The 22,577-nt window shown below is 39.5% G+C and overlaps 1 protein-coding gene and 1 long non-coding RNA gene across 2 annotated transcripts in view; both read right to left on the bottom strand.

Annotated features, from left to right (window-relative positions):
• Positions 1 to 22,577, bottom strand: part of LOC148046313 (immunoglobulin superfamily member 1-like) — a 50,269-nt gene that overhangs the window by 1,956 nt on the left and 25,736 nt on the right. The window lies entirely within an intron of this gene.
• Positions 469 to 12,766, bottom strand: LOC148046315 (uncharacterized). Its single transcript, XR_015696274.1, has 3 exons — positions 12,670 to 12,766; positions 12,507 to 12,542; positions 469 to 516 (listed from the first exon to the last, which is right to left on the bottom strand). It is a non-coding gene; the product is annotated as an uncharacterized LOC148046315 (long non-coding RNA).

Genomic DNA, 22,577 nt, shown 5'->3' with positions numbered 1-22,577 from the left:
CTGTCTCTTCAAAGTGATATACTAATCAGAGAATGGCATCTATAGAGAATGGCATCTATAAAATCAAAACGATATTGTATTTTTCCAAAATTATCCTATGAGCTTCTCTGGCAGGGAAAGGAAATATTTGGCTAAAATTGTGAAAAATTGCAAAATTGTGAAACTCTTTGTAATGCCAGTTGTGTGAAAATCAAACAATTACTGAGCAGACATCACCTGTTAGGTTGAGATAGATTTTATCACTTAAATCTGAACATCGCCATTCAGCTAGGCAAAATCTGCAGTGGTATATGCCGCCATGTGATTTGCTAAGATTGGATAAGAAAAATGCAGCCTGATTGGACACTGCCTGCTTGTGTTGTGCAGTTTCCCTTCCATCACTTGAACTTGTATATTTGATGAGATAGAATAGTCCATGAAAATCATCCTGGTTCTTGCAGGAGATGGTGACATCTTTTCCCAAAGCAACCATCCCACTGAAGTTGGTAGATATCAAAGGTGTGGGAAGATCTTGACCTGGACAAGACAAATAATAATAATAATTATTGATCAAATGTGGAAGGTGGAGCATCTGTTTATCCTCAGAAATGGAACAACTAAAGGCAAAATCAGGACTCTTTCTGTGTTTGGAAGCATATTTTTCTTTACGAAGAGTGGCCGGTTCTTTTTGGAAGACATGATTTCCATCAAGAGAACTTAACCAGAGAATAGACCTGCAATAATATCCATTTTGTTGCTATATATTACCATTACTGCATATCACCAACCTCTAGTTTATTCAATATTTTATATTTAACATTTTCTAGTTCTGCTTCTGTGTATTTACTATGTATTCCATTTATTATTTATTCTAGGACATCATACATAGATTGCAACATCCAGAGGTTTTAAAAAAAATATAACCTATGCCAGTGATGGCTACTTTTTTATTGTTGCATACCAAAAGCACTTGCCTGCATTCCCATTCACCCACAACCAGAATGCAATGTGTGCTCCGCCCCCTGTGCATGCACACGCAATCTCCCCTAAATGCAACCACCTTCCATGCGCAACCCCCTGTGCATGTGCACGTGACTCCCTGTGCTCTTCTTCCCCCATGCATTCACCCTGTCCCCCTCGCCCATTTTTGGCTTCCAGGTTGGTGCAGGAGGCTTTCCAGGCCCAAAACAGGGCACAGAGGGATCTGGATGATCTCCTGCACCAATCTAAAAGCCAAAACGGGGCAAGGGTGGGGGTGCACAAAGCCCCAAAATGTGATGCAAGCAGCCCCCCATGCATGCACCCTGCCCCCATGCATTCACATGCCGTCCCCCGCATGCGCCCCATCCCACATGCATTCATGGCAGAGACCCAAAGACCAGCTGGCCAATGGGAGGCAGACTTGCATGCACAGTGGAGCTGGGCTGGGGCGACGGCTGGGGTGCCTACAGAGTGGGCTCTGCGTGCCACCTGTGGCATACGTGCCATAGGTTTCCCATCACGGACCGATGCCCAACTTCTGTCATTGGTCAAAACCATTTGGTCTTTATTTCTATATGAAAGAATTCAGGTCTTAATTCTTTTTTGTGGCTTTCTTTTTCCTGTGCTCTCTTTGGTTTCCTCACTCTCTATTAATAGAAACATTTATAGTAATGCTGAGTCAAAGATTTCAAATGTGACATCTGATTAGTTCAAAACAGACCGATCTGCCTTTAGCGTATGCTATTTTGACCTTGAAACCAGGCATTTGGCTTTGAAATGTTTTGCACACCTGTCATTTACTCTCCTTGAAAAAATTCTCTTTGAAGCAAACAACCTCAGGACAGGTTTCTATAAGGAATTATCTCTTCATGCTTAACTCTAGAATTAGGATCCCCTAAGAGATATATACCCAAAGAGATGAGGAACTTCATGCAAAACCCAGAAAAAGAGCGTGAAGCATATTAGATGTAGGAGATAAAAGAATAGGAAAGAAAATACAACTAAATTACCTTTATTCCTAGAGAATTCAAAATACCAGTTTCCATCACACCCAAACCAGTTTCCAAATGATATTGCAAATTATAAGAATAATTAAATAATTAAATAATTAAAAAGCAGATTATGTCTTCACGCACAGGTGGGATTATACAGAATTATACTGGAATTTTCCCTCCATGTTTAACTCTAGAACATAATTAAAGTGCCCTGTAGAATCTGAAATTGGCAAGACTTCGCCTTAGTCTGGTGGGCTAACACATGATCACAACTACATATTCATTGAGCAAAGGAACTGTATGCAAAGCACAAAAAAGCAGATTAATGTAATAAACCAACCCAATAGAGGTAGGAGATAAGGAAAAAGAATTTAAATCAAGTTTACCACGATATGATTCACTGTAGCACTGCCTCTTTTTCTTCTTGCAAACCACTATCTTTGCTTTCATTAAATCACTTAAGTATTTTAGGATCTTTGTTCTTTAAATGTACCACTTTTCACTTATTCAGGATCTAATCAACTCCATCTCATTACAATTCCTTCTATTTCTTCCCTTCCTCTCAATGGAACATGTTTGCTTATCCTTCTTTTTTCCTTTTCTGATTCCATCCTCATTCTTTGTCAACCTTACAGTAAAACCTCAAAGTGCTTCATACTATGCTCAATGTGATCATTGTAAAAGAATTGGGACTTGTTTGTTGTTGCCCCCTCCAACATCAAAATTTGCTATTTTGACTTATTTTGATATTCATTCTTCAGAGCAAGCCATATACTTAGTTTCTCCCAGGACCTATACCTCATAAAAGTTCTCTATCCATTGGAATAGAATTCTGAGGAACAAAATTACACTCTTTCAGATTACAAAGGAAAAGGAACCGAGTATAATAGAATGGAAAATATTTAATAGGGATTTTGAATTGTGTGTGTGTGTGGAAGAAAGTTTAGGACTTTAGTTCATTGTCAGGATCTTGTGAGCTTATAGGGAAAACTAGATAAGTTTAATTGTGTAAGGGAGCCATTTTATCATTAAAATACCCTGTGTTTTACAGAGGCAGCAGAGATAAACTGGAAATAAGCATTGTTTCTTATTAGTGAGTGGAAAAAAAACAGTTACTTTGTGCAATTATCTTAGTCCAGTGTTTCTTAAACTTTTTTTTCCTTCAGGGCCTCTTCCTACTTTTGAAAATTTATGGACCTCAAAGAGCTTTTATTTGTATGAGTTACGTTCACTGATATTTACCACATAAAAAATTAAAATTGACACATTTGCTGCTAGTACCACTTCTCACAATTGTATGATGGGAATGTTTGATGTTTTATTTTTCAACACGACAAATCATTTTCATTTCATGGACCCTTGAAGGGTTGTTGTGTGATTTCTCCATAGTCCTAAGACCAGTGGTGGGATTCAGCCAGTTTGCACCACTTCAGGAAAATTGGTTGCTAACTTTCTGAGCAGTTTGGTGAATTGATTGTTGGAAGAAATTATTAGGGCAGAGAACCGGTTGTAAAATTATTTGAATCCCACCACTGCCTGCCTACGTAGAATTTTGCCTGCCTCTAGTCCATTTCACTGTGTCTTTGTTAATGATGAGCAATCATTATTTATTTAACATATGGCATATCATATATGGACTAGCAAAATACATTTTAACATTAGATTGGTGTTCAAATGCATATGTCTAGAAGTGCAACATCAATTATAGTGATACTGTATAATATCGTATACCATAGTATAATCAGATACTGGACCAGTAAATGCCCTCAGCTTACTGCTGGTCATGATGTGAACTACAGCAGGGGACTCCAACCCCTGGGCTGAGGAATCAGTACCGGGCCTAAAGCATGCATAACACCATTCCCTCTCCCCTGCCCCGGGCTGGCCCACGAAACCGAAAAAGTTGGGGAACTCTGATCTACAGTTGACTTTTGACCCTGTAATCATATTGACAGGAGGATACTGTGCCTCATTTACACAGAGAGTCTCTTAGACAACATGTAAGGTGTGAATCCTATTCAGAATTATTCATTCCTGATGTGGTAGTTCAAAGCCTGGCACCTTTTTTGTGGGGTCATTTATATCAGCTAGAAAAGGATTACCATATTTTTCGGAGTATAAGACGCTCCAAAGTATAAGACGCATCTAGCTTTTGGGGAGGAAAACAAGAAAAAAATTCTGCCTCCCAGCAATTTGCCTCCTTGAAGCAAAAAGCAAATAGCCTGTTTCAGTTTCAGTTTAGCTGATTAGCACAAGGAAGAAAATCTGCCTCTGCCTCCCAGCAATTTGCCTCCTTGTAGCAAACAGTGTTTCAGTTTCAATTTCAGGCTATTCAGTTAAGAACTGATAGGGGCAGGAATACAGTTGTTTATAGAGCTGTTTCCTGTGGAAACTTTCAGTATCTGGAAACCTATTTTGGAACAAACAGAAGCTCTAAGGAAAAGCTCAGAGTGACCTTGGAAAGACTTTCATCTTAAAAAAACCTTTGAATCTTTTTTTTCCTAGCTTTGGTGGCAGTGCTTATATTATCTTGCTGGGGAGGTGGTGATTTTTCACCCTTGACCCCTTGATTCCTTTTTTTTTCCTTTGAAGCCTTGAAGTATTGATTCCTGTTTTTTCTTTGCTCTCTTTTCCTTTCAAAGATATTGGAGGCAGAGGTGGCACAGTGGTTAAATGCAGCACTGCAGGCCACTTCAGCTGACTGCAGTTCTGCAGTTCGGCTGTTCAAATCTCACCGCTCAAGGTTGACTCAGCCTTCCATCCTTCTGAGGTGGGTGAAATGAGGACCCGGATTGTTGTTGGGGGCGATATGCTGACTCTGTAAACTGCTTAGAGAGGGCTGAATGCCCTATGAAGCGGTATATAAGTCTAACTGCTATTGCTATATGGATGGCTTGTTTTAAAATTTGAGTGAATTGGACTGAAGATTTTTTTCTCTCTTTCTTTTTTTTAAGTAAGAGATGTTTTCTTTTTCCTCTCTTTTCTCTTTTTTATTCTCTTTTCATTTTATCCATAACTCTGTATTTTTATAGCTGATGCTTAAATTTTTGGGATACTCTAGTGGTTATTTGGGATTTTTACATTACTTGACATTAATTACACTAGAATACAAAAAGAAAAAAATTAGAAGATGAGTAGAAAGATAACAACAACAACCCCTGCCTCCTCACTTGCAGGAGGACAAAGATCAATACAATTGATGCTTCAACAAGAAAAAAGAGAAGGGAATAACTAAAGGCAATCATGCAAGAGATAGAAAAATTGCAAGCAGGAGCTTATAGCAATGATGAAAAGTTAGATACCATAGAAAAAAGAATTGAGACAATAGAGCAACGAATTGAAAGCATAAAACAAAAAACAGCTAAAATGGAAGGAAAAATAGAAGATATGCAACAATGGATGATGAAATACGAGGACAGAATCCAAAAAATTGAAGAAAAGTTTCAACAAGAGAAGAAGACTGAGGAGTTTGACAGCAGATTGAGTGACATGGAAAGGGAGAGCAGTGGAATATTAGGATGGGAGATGGATAGGTCTGAATTTTTCTTAAGATTTCAAAACAGAAGAAGAAAGAGGAGAGAACCTAGTACAAATAATATCTGAAATTTTGACAAATGTATTAGAGATATCCAAAGAGAGGATGATGGATGGCATAGATGAAGAATTCCAAATACACACAAGATATGCAATGAGAAAGGCTCTCCCAAGGGAAGTTCACATAAGATTTACTAAGAAAGCAACCAAGCTACAAATATTACAGAAAATGAGAGATAGAAAACTAGAATGTAAAGGCAAGGAGATTGTAGTTCTGAAACAAATTCCAAGAAGAGTGTGAGAGAAGAGATTACCAATTTTTGACTAAGATTCTGATTAAAAAGGTGTTAATTATAGATGGCTCATACCAGAAGGTCTATTATTTGCATGGCAAGGACAAAGATACAGAATAGATACAATCGATAAGGCAGAAGCCTTCTACGCAGAATACTTCAGAGGAATGGCTGAGAAAACTGGAAAAGAAGAACTATTGGTACAACTACTAGAGACCCCCATAATTGAGATTGAAAAAATAGAAGATGTTATAGCGGAATTGATAAAGGAGAAGGCGCGGTGGGTAGCATAAATCCCAGAAAATATTGAGAACCTAGATCTAGAGCCATAAATCCTGTATATAAAGTATAAACATGGAGGGGAAAAATGGCCACAAGCAATATAAATGGATTTAACTCAGCAATTAAAAGAAGAAAAATATTTCACAAATTAGAAAAGCTAAAACTTGACATAATCTTCCTACAAGAAGTGCATATTCAAAAGAGACATGGATATCTACTAGTACAACAAAAGCTTGGAAAAATGTTTACTATATTGGCGAATTGTAAGAAAAGAGGAGTGATCTTCTATATTAAAGATAATATTCCAGCGAAACTAATCTATGCAGATGAAGAGGGAAGAATCTTGATGGTGGAAATTATGGATAATATTAAAAAATACTCTTAATTGCAATTTATACACCCAATGAAAAACAAGATGAATTTTACAAAAAACTCCACAAAAAAATTTCTGACTTGGACTATGTTGATATTTGTATGATGGGAGATTTTAATGGCATTGTAAACCAGAACATCGACTACAAAACACACAAAACAACGTTAAGTAGAAAATTGCTTCCAAAATCTTTTTTCAGGATGATAGATGAAACAAATCTAAAAGATATTTGGAGAGAAAGAAATCCTACAAAAGAGCAATATACTTTTTATTCAAATAGACATTCATCATTTTCCAGAATTGATATGATATGGGCCTCACGGAACTGATTTGTAACATACAAGAAATCGAGATTGAAACAAGCACTTGGGCAGACCATAATCCAATTACAATCAAATGGAAAGGCCAAAGGACAAGATCTAGATGGACACTAAATAATATTATATTGAAAGAAAAAGACTTTGTACAGAAAATGGAAAAAGAACTTTTTATTTAAAGAAAATAAAAAAGAAGATACATCAATGCAGAATCTTTGGGATACAATGAAGGCAGCTACTAGAGGTCTGATTTAGAGAATGACTATAAAATACTTGAAAAAGACCTACAGGGATCTCCACAAAAAAGATGTTAAAATAAACATGGATACAATTAAACACAAAATGGATCTACTGGAAAAGGAAGAACTGGCACAAAAATTTAGAGGTACTAAACAGAACTACTTTGAAAATGCAAATAAGCCAGGCAAATGGTTGGCATATAAACTGAAAAAAGAGAGAGAAGCAAAGAAAATATTGCAGCTAAGAGATGAGCAAGGACAATTCAGTATAGAAATGCTGAGAAGAAGAAAATTATGCAAGAATATTATGCTAAGCTGTATGAACAAGAGAAAATAGAAGAGGGAGGAGTTAAAAATATTTACAGGACGCTAATCTTCCCCAGATACCAGATGAAACTAGAACAATGTTGGAAGGTAAAATAACGATGATGAAGCTAACGGAAGCACTTAAAAAAACAAAATAATCGAAAGGCCTCGGGACCAGATGGATTACCAGTGGAATTTTACAAAACATTTAAAGAATCCTTGTCTCTCCCACTCTTAGAAGTTATGAATGAAGTGATGTCTGAGAGTAGAATACCTAAATCATTGTCAGAAGCATACATTGTATTGCTACCCAAGAAGGAGACTGATTTAGCACAAACCAAGAACTATAGATCAATTTCTTTATTAAGTTCAGATTATAAGTTATTTGCATCTATAGTGGCTGAGAGACTTGAAAAATACTTAAATAGTTTTATCCACTCTGATCAAAATGGTTTTTTTTTGTGATGTTTCATCGTGACGTTGGCTCCTCCCTCGGCTTTGATATTTCTTGATGCACAGAAGGCTTTCGATAATGTGAATTGGCAATTTATGTTCTTACAATTGGAACAGATGAATTTTGGTAAAAATTTATTCAAACTTTACAAATGGTATATCATGAACAAACAGCAAAGATAATGGTAAATGGAGAACTGACAGACTCTATTGAAATAAAGAGAGGTATGAGACAAGGCTGCCCACTGTCACCGTTACTTTTTGTCTTAACATTAGAAGTTTTAAACAGAAAGATTAAGAAGAAGAAATAAAAGGAATGAAAATTAAAAAAGAAGAATACAAGCTACAAGCATTTGCAGATGATTTGGTTTTTATTCTTGAAGACCCATTAGCATTCAAATTGTTAGAAAGAATAGAGGAGTACGGAAAAGTAGCAGGGTTGAAAATAAACAAAGATAAAGATTTTGACAAAGAACATACCATTAAGACAAAAGGAAGAGTTGGCAGAAGTTTTGCAGATTCAAGTCACAAACAAGGTTAAATATTTGGGGTTATACCTATCAGCACTCTTAAGGAGGACAATTATATTAGACTGAAGCAGCAAATTGCGACTGATTTGATGAAATGGGAAAACCTACAACTATCAATGATAGGAAGAATCTCTATAATTAAAACGAACATTTTACCCAGAATCTTATACCTGTTCTAGACAATTCCAATTAGATTGGGCAAGGACTTTTTTTGAAGATTTAAACAAAACAAGTTTATTTGGAAAAAGAAAAAAGTAAGAATAAAACTCAAATTGCTACAAGAGGAGGATTGGGCTTACCTGACTGGGAGTTATATTACCAAGCAACAAATCTGATGTGGATTAAGGAGTGGATAACACTAAAAAATTCTGGATTATTGATTTACTGTTGGGATGGCATGCTTTTTTATGGTATAAGGGAACTAAAGCATATGGTTATTTTAGAAGACATTATATAAGGGAGGCTTTGCTATTAAATTGGGAAAAGGTTAAAAATTACATTACTTAAAAACTCCAGTTGGAAATCAACCACTGAAGCATTTTCATATCCAATAATATATAAAAAGGAACACACAATTAGATATGTTGAAATATTGAATGCAGAACTCAAATCTATCCAAGAGTTGAAACAAGAAGGAATAGAAATGAATTGGTATTCATATGTGCAGATACACCCTAGATATAATGAAGATAGGAAATCAAAAGGTCTATACAACAAAATGACTGAGCTAGACAAAATTTTAACAGGTACTGATGAAAAAGTAATTTAAAAAACTATATGGATATTTATTAGAGGTTAAATTACAAGAGGAACAAGTTAAGGAAACCATGATAGCTGGGGGGGGGGAATTTTGGGCAGGGGATTGACTTAGAGAAATGGCAGAAATTGTGGTCTCAAAATTATAAAATGACAATATCAACTGCATATAAAGAAAATTTGTATAAGATGTTTTACAGGTGGCATCTATCCCCAATGAGAATTGCAAGAATGTCCAAGAATAAATTGGAAAAGTGTTGGAAATGTCATCAGACACCAGGCTCATATTACCACATGTGGCAGACTTGCACTGAAGCCAAAAGATACTGGACTAAAATTCACATGTGGTTGGAGAAAATGATACACAACACATAGACCTTAAACCAGAGATTTTTTGATTGGGAATCATACCAGAAACTTACAATAAAGACTTGAAATATCTATCGTAAACGTTTTAACAGCAGCTAAAATTGTATTTGCAAAAAACTGGAAAAATGAAACAATAGCAAAACAGGAGGAAGTTATTCAAAAAATAATGGAGTGTGCTGAAATGAGTAAATTGACATTTGAAATTAGAGAACAAGAAGATGAGCAATTCTATAAGATATGGGATTTATTTTATCAGTGGCTTGATAAAAAAACCTGGAAATGAAAAACGTTTATGTTTCAATCGAAGGAGATAAGGGATAATACAATCATGTTGTTAAATAGATTAATAATGATACAATGAAAGACTGACATATATATATGAATTAAATAATTTAGGATATTTTGTTTTAAAATGAAGGATAAGGATAATAATGAATCTATGTAAATTTGATAGAGTATTGGTGATATTATGCATAAGTTTAAGTAGTGATGTATATTATTAAAATATCCTCTGGATAAATAGTTTAATAAGGAAGTAATGAAAGATTGGTATTTGTATGAAGTGAGTATTTAGAATACTCTGTTTAAAAATGAACGAATAACATTTGTGCTTGAATGTATGATGTACAAGGACAACAATGAACGTAAGCATACTTGATGGATGATTGGCGGGATTATGCATAATCAAAAGTAGTGATGTATAAATACAAACAGTTGGAAAATTCTTTTACACTGTACAAATAATCAGAATGAGGTATGTGATTACACAAAGATATATTGTTATTAAGTAGACAATCAAGGATGCAAGGGAATTGGGTTTGCTGAAAAGAAAGAAATATTAACCGTAATTGAATATATGGTGTACAATGAAAGTGAGGTACTTAGTTATATTAGACGGAAATTTTGTGATTTGTATATGTAATTGAAAATATGGATGCACAAACCCTTGTAACCAAACGACATGCTGTATGTAATGGATGAAAGTTTTATATGTTGTCTTTTATGTTTAAAAAAAATTAAAAAAGAAAAAAAAATCTGCCTCCCAGCAATTTGCCTCCTTGAAGCAAAAAGCAAATAGCCTGTTTCAGTTTCAGTTTAACCTGATTAGCACAAGGGGAAAAAATCTGCTTCTGCCTCCCATCAATTTGCCCCCTTGTAGCAAACAGTGTTTCAGTTTTAATTTCAGTACAGCCTGATTAGCAGAAGCAGGTGATTGTCGATTGGATCGGCCTCCTGATCATTGGCTGTTTCAGGCTGCAGGGATTGCTATTGCCTATTGCCGCCTCTGTGCACCCTGTTTTCAGCCTCTGCACACTCCTCTTTCGGCCTCTGCGTGCCCCATTTCCATTCATTCTGGGTGGAAGGGATTAGAAAAGGTGGAAAATGGGGCACACAGAGGCTGAAAATAGGGCAGGTAGAGGCGGCAATAGGCAATAGCAGTCCATGCAGCCTGAAACAGCTGATGGTCGGGAGTCCAATCCAACTGACAATCAGCTGCTTGTGCTTATCCAGCTGAGCTGAAGCTGAAACAGGCTGTTTGCTGTTTGCTGCATGGTGGCAAATTGCTGGGATACAAAGGCTGAAGGGTGGGGACTAATGAGTGGGTGGGACTACATTCGGTGTATAAGATGCACCCAAATTTTCACCCTCGTTTGGGGGGGGCAAGTGCATCTTATACTCCGAAAAATATGATATATGGGAGTGAGAGTTGCTTAGAGGCAGGAACAGTTTTGGGGGGTTCTGAGGGAATTATGTAAAGTGGGGAACTGAACTTGATCCTGCCATGCTTCCATGTTCAGGGCAAGAAGACCTGGAAATAAACTTTCTTTCTACTTCAGCTATAACACTTTTTACCAATATACACATAATTTTCTCCTTGGTATAATCTTTCATCATCACTTGCAGTTTCTCACTTTATTTACCTTGTCAAATACAGCCAGCTTGGTCTTTGGTACATTAATTTCCAGATTAATAAACTTTGTTTTATGAGGCATTATTTCAAATATTCACTGCAAATCATTCATATTGTCATCATTTGCAAACTGCACACAGAAAGCTATACACAAAACACCAAAAGTGCAGCAAAAATACATACAAACATCATCACAACTTCTTTTGAATAGGTTCTCTCCAAATTATGCTGACATGATATGACGCATACATATCCCTAAAGCTCAGTTTGAGTGTCTGACAATTTAATTAAATAAATGGAGATCTCAAACTGTGGTGCTGGAGATAAATTATTGCATATACCATGGACAGTCAGAGTAACTAGCATAGAGGTTTCAAATGATATAAAACCAGAAACATCACTAGAAGCTAAAGTCATAAGGCCATGTCTGAATTACCTTGGCCATGTCATGCATGCAAATTCATTCATTGTGGAAGTCAATGATGCTAGGAATGGTTGGTGAAACAAGAAGGGGCAAGTAAAGCTCACACTGGCTTAATTAAAAGAAGCTGTGCTTGACAGGGTAGCATTGAAACCATTTGCCTATAAAATTGCCCAGAGTCGGACATGACTAAATGGTTAAAAGAGCAAGACTGAGATCCATGTATGGACACATGTTTAGCTAAGTTAAAGTAGCTTGAGGTGACACAATGCAGTGCAAAAGACAAAAGAAAAATTAAAAGTAGCTGAACTTCGTGAATAGTATAGATGCAACCACCAACTTTAATGGGAGCAATTAAGAATTTTGTGCCAATTCAGTCATTCAATCAAGACCCATCCAGAGTCACTTAACAGTGAAATGGGCAACATATAAATTTAACAAATAAACACATTTCCAAGAAAGACTGAGAAAGTTGTTCCCCCCAAGAATCTGAAAAGCAAGGGATTCCTTTCCTCCCAAACTTTACTGCAAAAAAGACTTTTGAAATAAATACCTTGAAGACCCTTGTGGTCAACCCCACATCAGTGGAAGTGTCTGCTTGTTGGAGTGCTTACCTTATGCCTCTGTCTAAGCTCAAATCCTCCAAGTATAAACAATTATTTAACGGTTATTTCGGGTGGTCCATAAGCATCCAGAAATTCAACCCCTAGAACCTCCCAGCATTTGGGGGGAAAAGATGTAAAAAACTTCCACCGTATTGACTCACCTCTAGAAATCCAACACTGCCTGGACAGCCACCATCCTGGAAAGAAGATCAGGCCATTAGAGGCACAGCAACCAAGAAATAGAAAGCAATCTTAGGTTTCTCCCCCCCCCCCCGCATCAAACAGCATATATGATTCTCTTTCCCTTCCATATCAGATACCAACCAAAGAAGAAGACGTTGAGGGATAGCTTCATCTTCAAAGTTCCCTCAGCCCTATAGCCACGAGAGTCTTCTCAGCTCTTCTTGTGTGCAGAAAATGGTCCCCACTGAGGATTTGCACCTCCCAAGACACAACACTGACTGGACTATTGTCTAACCATGACTTCTTTGAGAAGTCGCTTTGGTGTTGTTCACAGTCAACAGGTCTTGTCATCTGCAAAGCCACATCCCGTTTTTCTTTTGCAAAAGAAGCTTAAAATTGACCAAGGGGAAGAAATGTGTTACATACACTGTTGTGAGGGTTTTTCAAGATGAAACTGATAAGTTACTGATTCCCTCCCCCTCTTTAGCAGCATCAAGACCTTCACTTTTTTCATGGAAAGAATTATGACTTCTATAATGGAGGGCATCTGGCTTAGTGTTTTTTCCTTCTTCTTCTCTATCCTCTGTGAGATTGATTCCAAGGTGAGTGGGATGGTTTCAGCAAGGACCCATTTTGGTGAATGGTGTCCTTTTTTGTTGTAGGAAGTTGTCACCCAGCCCTCTCCAAGAAAAATGAAATATCCTAGGAAATATTGAAAAGGCAGAATATTTCTCTGGATGTGAAAAGGAAGAAGCATGTTTTAAAAGACAGAATAGCTATCTGCAGCTTCCTGCCCATCCCCCTTTACATAATAAAGAGTTCTCCCCTTCAGCTCCAGAGTGATGGGATTAAGGCATGATAATATTGGCCCTTTACCCAACTCGCCACATGGCATCTGAGAACTCAATAAAACCTGGATTCAAAACGCAGCCTAGAGAGTTGCCCCTGCATGGGCCCATGGAAGTCTGACAACCAATCAGAATACAAGCTCAAGATCAAAGGCCAGAGAGGGCAAAAAAACAGGGACTCAGCATCTCAGTCTCGCTTCTCTTTTTCTCCACCAACATTGAAGTACGAGATCACCTTTTCTGTTCAGGACTTAAGCCGTGTGGTCCTGTCCACCATTAAAACCATCTTTCCAAGCAGCCTCCGTGTCTCCAGTGTCTTTTTCCCCACTTGGAGCCGAACCCAGAAGGACATTTCTTTCATCACTGTAAAGAGAAGGAAAATTACACCCTGAAAAATATGAAAGATTACACAAAGCATGCGAAAGCTTCCAAGCTAGCTATTTTTATTGCTAAAAAACCACCCTAATCATTAATCACAATAATAAATGCAGAAGTGAAAAACAGCTGATGTGACATCTCTGAAGAGTACCATTCCCAGAAACAGCATGATGGATCAAGTATGACACATGCTAGGATCTGTTGTTCAGCAATATCCAAAGGGCCACCTAATCTAAGGTGACCAGATTTTCAGATTGGTAAAGAGGGACACCACTGACCGGGGGGGGGGGGGGGGGGCTTGATTAAAAATTTTATATTTTGTCAAAAGGTCACCCCAGGACACTGAAATCAGCATAAATACGAATCTGTTGCCAAACAAAATTTTGATCATGTGACCATGAGGATGCTGCAACGGTCGCTAAGTGTGAAAAATGGTCGCAACCATTGACTTATAAATAGACTAATGTTCTGAAAACCTGACCTAAATTACTATATATTTTAAATAGCTGTAAAGCTATGCTGAAAAAGTTATTCTCAAGGTATTGTGATAAATTCAATAAAAAGAAGGGAATTCTTCATGAACTTAAGGAGAAATGAGAGTATTGGATAGTAAATGGGCAAATAAAATTACCAATCAAAGAGAATATTAGCACCTCAGGGTTGAAATGAGATGTTCTCTCCTACTCTTTCCTCTTCCTCTCTTCTCTCTCTGTCTCTCTCATCCTCTTTCTCTTTGTCTCTCTTCTCTTTCTCCTTCTTTTCCATTCTTCCTTCACTTATTCTTTCTTTCTCCCTTCTCTCTCCTCTTTGTCTCTTTCTGTCTCTCATCCTCTTTCTCTTTGTCTCTCTTCTCTTTCTCTCTCCTTCTTTTCCATTCTTCTGTCACTTTCTCTCTCCTTCTCCCTTCTCTCTCCTCTTTGTCTCTTTCTCTCAGTCTCTCTTCTCTTTCTCCTCCTTTTCCATTCTTCTGTCACTTTTTCTCTCCTTCTCCCTTTTCTCTCCTCTTTGTCTCTTTCTCTCTCTCTCTTACCCTCTTTCTTTCTTTTTCTCTCCTTCTTTCCCACTCTTCTGTCACATTCTCTCTCCTTCTCTGTCTCTTTCTGTCTCTCTCCCCTCTTTTTTCTTCCTCTCTCCCACTCTTTTATCACTTTCTCTCTACCACCCAACCTGTCCCCATACTTATCTTCGACTGATCATGTTTGCAATAATTTACCTTTTCTAAATAGGCGCAGTTCCCTCGCTCAATCAAACACACACACACACACACACACACACACACACACACACACACACACACACACCATTTTTCTCCAAACTTTGGTCACAGCATGGTTCTGACTTCGGCTGGTGGGAACAGCTTTCCCCTTTCCCCGTCCAGTTTGGCAACAAGTCTAGCGGAGGACTGTCCCCATCCCCGGTGACTGGGGCGGAGCGGGGATAGCGAGAAGGCAGGCCCGGCTCTTCTTGGCTTCTGACTCTCCTAGCAGCATACAAGAAACCCCACGATCTCCGGTCTCTCTTAACTTACATACGGAAACTAAGCCCGGCGCCTGATACAGACGTCACAAGGGAAACGGCCAATAGGAACGGCTCGTGGTCACAGATCAAAAGAGGAGATCGCGACGGAGAAAGAGCATCCATTAGCACTGCCCTCCCTCCCTTCCCTACTTCTGCGCATCTCGAAACCATCGCGTAAACAGAATTTGCCCCGACGTTTTTCCCACTGACAATGAGCTCTCCCTCAGACCTTTTACGATACAGCCACGCGCTGCCAGACTCCAAATAAATTCTAACTAGGTTACCCAGCCCATGCGAGCCAGCAGCTGATGGGCAGAGGAACGATTGAGCGGCTCACTCGTTCCCCACTCATCCGCCCGCTCACACTCTACAGTACCTAGCCCAGCGAGCTAGCAGCTGATGGGCGGGGGAACGAATGAGCGGCTCACTCGTTCCCCGCCCATCCGCCCACTCACACGCTACAGTAGCCAGCCCAGCGAGCTAGCAGCTGATGGGCGGGGGAGGGCGGAGGCGGTGGCTCGCGCAGAGAACCGCTCAGTTCCGGAGCTTCTGCCGCCCATGGCGGTGCAGCACAGGGGCTGGCTGTGACGCGAGGAGATGAAATGAACTCCACAAACGTGGAGAAGGAGGAGAGGAGGCCTGTCTCCTCCTCATAGCGCCTACTGATTCCCACTGGTACCAATCTATAACATGATTACTCACCAGTGAGTAAGCGCAGCTGCAACCAAAAGACGAAATGAAATGGAGACTTGCGCAGGCGTGCTAAGCTAAGTGAACTCCAGCCAATCAGTGAACTGGTTGGGATGGAAAATTTTCAGCACGCGGCATGCTGAAAATTTTCCATCCCAGCCAGCTCACTGATTGGCTGGAGTCCAGGCCAATCCAATCAGTGAGCGGCAGGCTGGGCTGGCTTAAATTTGTAGGATAGAACAGAATGATGAGCCAGCCCAGCGAGCTAGCAGCTGATGGGCGGGGTAGCGAGGGAGCTGAGAGCGCCAAAAAAAGCGTGTGTTTTTAAGAACCGTGCGGGACGTGGGAAAATTCATGAAAAGGCGTGGCTGTCTCACCAAAAGCGGGATGTCTGGTCACCCTAACCTAATCCCCAGCTCCTGTCATGACAGTTGGCACCCAGCTACCATCTGCAGCCTCTCCCCCCTCCCAGTTTTTAAATAAGTCTAGCCTAAATGCAAAATATATCAAGTGGGCATGATTCCCTGGAGGTGGAGTTCTTGCCTCATGATCAGGAGGCTGTGAGTTCGATCCTAGGTAGCGGCAGATAAGATACCGTATTTTTTGGACCCACCGAAGTACAAGACACACCTACAGTTTGGGGAACAAAACAAGGGAAAAATATCTGCCTCTGCCTTTCAGCAATTTGCTTCCTTGCAACAAACAGTACAGAGAATATACACTGTTTGTTGTGTTATATTTCAGATTACACTTATACAGATGCTGTTAAAATGTGCTTTTTGGAAGTATAGTTATTTAAAGGAATAGCACTTTTTAAAACTAGCACAGGGCCTCTTCAGATCAAGCATTTATTTTAAAACAACTTATTTTGTTAAGTTGTCTAGAATAATAATAAAGCAGTTTTTAAAAATAAATCTAATAATTTGAACCTTCTATAGGCATTTATAGTTGTTGCCTTACCTCCTTGCAGCAAACAGCCTGATTAGCACAAGAAAAAAAAAATCTGCCTCCCAGCAATTTGCCACGTGGCGCAAACAGCAAGTTTCACTTTCAATTTCTCCCGATCTGCAAGCTTCCTTTTGCTGCAAAGGGGTAAATTGCTGGGAGGCAGAAGCCAAAGGGTTGGGGCCGGTAGGTGGGGCTACATTCAGTGTATAAGATGCACCCAAATTTTCGCCCTCTTTGGGGGGGGGGAAAGGTGTGTCTTATACTCCGAAAAATAAGATACTTCTCTCTTTGGGCACTAAGGGAAAACATCTGCTGCAAACTCTGCACAGTTCCCAGGAAGGGCATCCGGCCAGTAAACGCTCAACTCCATCCTAAGGGAGGGGATTACAGAGTCATTGGGGAAAAAAACCTAGACTTAATGCAAAATAAAATTTTGCAAAACAAGAATTAAATATAAACTTCTACAGCAGTGAGGGAGAACCTTTACGGCACCGAGTTCCCAAACCAGAACGTGCAACAGAGCACCGGAAATCCGAAGACCCGCTGGCTGGTGTGCACATGCCTGTTTTTTGGGCCGCTTTCAGGCCATTTTTCAGACCATTTTCAGCATTCCAGGGCCCGCGGATGTGTGCTCCAGAAACCAGAAGAGTAGCTGGCAATGGCATGCATGCCCACAAAGGGTGCTTTGTGTGCCACCTCTGGCATGTGTGCCATAGGTTCGCCATCATGGTTTTACAGGATGCTAAACGAAGAGGAGATCTGAGATTGCTGGATCTTAGATTATATTATGATGGTTGTTATTTGGAATGGTTAAAAGTTTGGATAACGTTAAAAATTGTAAGGTGGTTAGATCTTAAGGCTAAGATGGTTAGACCTCAAGATTCTGATCTGAGATTTGGGTGGGATGCTTGCTTATGGCATGATAAAGTAAAAGTTGCGAAGGTATGCTGAAAATATAAAAAAAGATTGGCTGACAAAGTTCCACTTTGGTTATCACTCCATGAACCACTACATAGAAAATAGATGCTATTGGAATATAAATGAATGGCATATTAGGATTTATTGATATTTGAAAAAAAAAGGGGACTTAAGATAAAAACAAGAGAACAACTAGTGAGGATTTGTTTGTGATTGGTTTAATTATTATAGAATTTTTGAAAGATTTAAACTTGAGTAAAAGTTTTGCATTGGATATCAACTTATATTCTGGAGATGGCCGACCATTTGATTTCTAAATTATGTAAATTATGTCTGGAAGATGAATATGTCAAATATTGTATGGTAAAATGGGCAACAAACTTTGAGTATAACATAAAGCTGGATATATGGGAGTGTAAGGAACAACGGTTTAAAATTTACTTTGAATTTTAGTTCAAAAGAAATTTTTTACAAAATAATGTATCTTCGTATTTGACTCCAGACAGCCTTTGCAAAAATATAGAGAGAGATTTCCAACAAGCGTTGGAATATATTTACCGGTAAAATACAAATATTAATGAAACCTGAAACTTTTAAAAAAGCATAATGGATAAACCAATCAAAAACTTCTGTGGTGTTATTGTCCCCAACTTCAGCTAAGATGAAAGGAACTCAGTAGGGTCTCCATATTGTTTGGTCATTTGTGAATGTATAAGTTTCCCTGACTTGCAGAGATTTTTCCTGATAGATTTTTTTCCTCTGGTCTTGGCACCTTATAGTGGTATTCAAGCCTAGATCTGTACATTTAACCTACATCTTTTGCTTATTCCAATTCACTTCATAGCACATCTTTTTCTATAGGTATCCAGAGTTGAGCGTCATGAATGAAGGCAAATTTTCATTCTTGCTGACACAGACATGATTACTACTAGCACAGGTAGTCCACGATATGCAACAGTTCTTTTAGTGACCATTTGAAGATCACAACAGCATCGGAAAAAGTGACTTATGACTGGTTTTCACACTTATGACCATTGCACCATCTCCATGGTCATGTGATCAAAATTCAAATGCTTGGCAACTTGTTCATATTTATGACAGTTGCAAATACTGGGTCACGTGGTCACGTGTTTTGACCTTCTGACAAGCAAAGACAATGGAGAAGCCAGATTCATTTAAGAACCATGTTACTAGCTTAAAAACTGCAGTGATTCACTTAACAACAGTGGCAAGAGAAAATGGGGCAAAACTCAATAACTGTCTCGCTTAGCAACAAAAAATTTGGGCTCAATTATGATTGTAAATTGAGGACTAACCTGTAGCCATACAATTCAGCATCCTTCCTTCCTTCCTTCCTTCCTTCCTTCCTTCCATCCATCCATCCATCCATTCATTAAAAATGGATGGTTAAAATGAAATCTCAGAAGCTTCCAGGTGAATGAAGTGTTTCAGATTTCTACCTTGATAGACCTCCTATCAGTGTCCTAAGAATTATTGTTTCTCTACTCTTAAATAAAAAACCCAAAATATGTTGTTATATCCTTTAACCCTCACAGCTTCAACGTTAAACTGTCTAGTGTGGACCTCACCGCATTCTTAAGAGGTCTGTAAGGATGTGTGTATAAGTACACCAGTGTGCCTAGCATCCCTGTCCCCATTTATTCATCCCCACTTCCTGTGTTCATGTCCAATGTTTATACTTATACCTGTTATCTTGTAAATAAATAAAGAAAGAAACAAACAAACAAATAAATAAATAAATAAATGAAATACATAAAACAAGCAAATAAAATCTTAGAATGCATGATTAAATACTCGTGAAAGCTAGCCTGCCGCTGCCGCCACCGCCCACACATTTTCGGCCACACGGCGTACCCCACTTCACGGCTTTCATGGGGGAAGGCCTAAAGACCCTCCCTTGCGAAAGCTAGCCTGCCACTGCCACAGCTAGTGAAAGCCGCGAAAGCTAGCCTGCTGCTGCTGCCCACCCGCTTTCGGCCACATGGTGTACGCCAGCTTGCGGCTTTCATGAAGCAAGGACTGGAAGGCTTTCCCTCATGAAAGCTGCAAGCTGGCATAAGCTAGCCTCCCGCTGCCCCCCTTCGCACTTACTTGCTTACCTGAGGGAAGCAGCAAACTGCGGGAAGGCAAAGCGAAACAAAGGGAGGACCGATCAGCAAGCGCAATGCGACAGCTGCTCGGGAACGAGCGCCACACTTTTAAACAGGTCGCCTCCAGCCTGCTCACTGATTGGCTGGATTCCAACCAATCAGTGAGCGGCGGGCTGGACTAGTTTAGTGTGGACAGGCGGGGGAGCAAGCGAGCTGCGATGAGATGGCCAGGATGAGCGAGTGACAGGGCCAGGTCAGGTGTTCCGGATGTTACTTCCCGGTCCACCGGTCAAACCTCCTCTCACCGGATCGGTAAATTTCACCAACCGGTTCTTCCAAGCCGAGACGAACCGGGAGAAACCCACCACTGTCGCAGTCACACAGCAAGTTCAAAAGACTGATAGTGTTTTGTTCACAATCTTCCTCAGTGGGAGCTGCTAACAATAAATCATCCACATGTTCTGTAGTATGGTGCTCTTGGTTCCTGGGTGGGAGGGTGGGGGTCTATCTGAAGAAGGGCTTCCCCAAATAGGGTTGGGCTATTTTTATACCCCTGAAGTAACACAGTCTGATGCATCTGACTACCTTGCCCATGCTCATTTTCTGCCCATTGAAAAGAAAACAATTCCCTCATGCAGATAATCCTCATCTTCCAATAGTTCATTTGGCGACTGTTTGAAGTTGTAACATGACATAATCATTTTTCACACTTATTTCAGTATCCCTGGGGGTTTTGTGATCAAAATTCAAACATTTGGCAACTGATTCACATTAATGACGATTGCAGCGTCCCGGGGGCCTATGATTTCCTTTCTCAATCTTCTACAAGCAAAGTCAATGGGGAAGCCAGATTCATTTAACAACCCTCTTACTAACTTAACAACTCTAGTGATTCACTTAACAACTGTGGTCAGAAAGGTCATAAAATGAGGAAACATGAGGGAAAAGAATTAACAACTTTCTCACTTAGCAACAGAAATTTTGGGCTCAATTGTGGTCATATGTCAAGCCCTATCTGTACTGCCTGTCAAGAGTTTATTTACCTCAGCAGCCAGACAGTCTAGAAATTGAGTAATAATTAGTCAATTACTCAATAAGGGCTCTGAGATTGCAGTTTTCTCACAAATTGAGATCTGAGTTTCCTCTTTCCCTTTTACAGCTTACTTGTTTCAGTTCCTGCCTGAGCAGCAAGAAAGGCTGCTCTTTCTCCATCTTCCCTCCATTTTTCTCCTCTGATCCACACCTTCCTTGCTGATTTCTTTCTAACTGCTCTACCCTTTCCTTCAAGCTTCTAGTAGAAGCCCATTCCATCTCTCCATATTTTCACCCACATCTCTCATCTTTTACCACATTTGCACACCTTTCTTTCCTAAAAAAGCCCTCACTGAAAATATTGCCACACAGCAGCAGCCACGAGGTGACCACATTCACTGCCTCCTGCTCCTCAAAAATAATAAGACCTCCCAAAAAATAAGGCCAAATGCTTATTTCAGGGGTCAAAAGAAAATAAGATCCTGTCTTATTTTGGGGAAAATATGGTCCATAAAACTACAAATTTGTGTCAGTGTCTCTCACTTTATTTGAACAGGTGCTACGCAATTCCTGTACAAATAATAATCCTAGCTTCTTAACAAGTTTCTCCATCCCTTCACAATATATAAAACCCATTTCACCTTCCTCAGGATTTTCCAGTGGAGCTATCAAACTCTTTTGCTGGGTGTCCCCATATTTCAATAAAGCATAACTATTATTATGTTATTATTTATTATTCAGATAATAAATTCCCACATCTGTCACCATTAAAAATGTTATGTGTCTGCTCCCAGGCTTGGCTTATCATCACTCAGTTGCACACTCCCTGTCCTGGAAAATAGTCACACTCAAATCACTTTCACCCAAACATTCAGGCTGTCAACTCTCTGTGTTGACATTCCACGCAGATGTCGGCGGAGCCGGATCTCAGATTACAGTAGTTGGGTTGAGATGAATGAAAATATTGGATAACATGATTTATGACACAGACTGAAGAGAGGAACGGAACACGGGGCAAGATTCAAAAGCATATAAGAAAGCAAAAAAGATGACTGTGAATAAGAAATACCTAATGAAGAATGTCTAATGAAGCTGTTAATAAATCACTGCTTTTTATATTACAACATCGGGTCACTTATTATGAAGCAGGCATCATTAGAGTACTTTACAGACAGCCATCTTTTGCTTTTAAATATCGGGGATGTCGAGAAGGAAATTCAGAAGACTATGGCAAAAGGCCAGCTATCCAAACAGAGCTGGTGCTCTGGAGGGCCCACCCGTCCGCCCGCTCTCCTTTCCACTATTTGAGCCTACCTGGGCATTTGCACATGCGCACGGGGTGTATGGTGCCTGCATGATGCTCCGCCAAGCAGCTGGAGCATCATGGGCGGTGGGTATGCATGTGTGTGCTGTGCATGTGCACATGGTGGATGCCAGGCTCCATTGCAGTTTACCGGTTGCAACAGCAGCCAGAACCCACCACTGAACTAGTTATTTGGCAACTTGCCAAACAAGATAAGGTTCGTGTTTGATAAACAACCTTCTGAAAGACTGGAGCCTTGTGGACTCTGAATGAAAGGAATTCACAGTTGTATAAATAAAAGGG

Source organism: Thamnophis sirtalis, unplaced genomic scaffold (assembly GCF_051295495.1).
Source record: "Thamnophis sirtalis isolate CommonGarterSnake01/CBP01778 unplaced genomic scaffold, rThaSir2_p1.2 scaffold_4, whole genome shotgun sequence".
NCBI classification, from domain to species: domain Eukaryota; kingdom Metazoa; phylum Chordata; class Lepidosauria; order Squamata; family Natricidae; genus Thamnophis; species Thamnophis sirtalis.
Note: the sequence above shows the minus strand (reverse complement) of the source record. Positions and strands in the feature narration are given on the sequence as shown.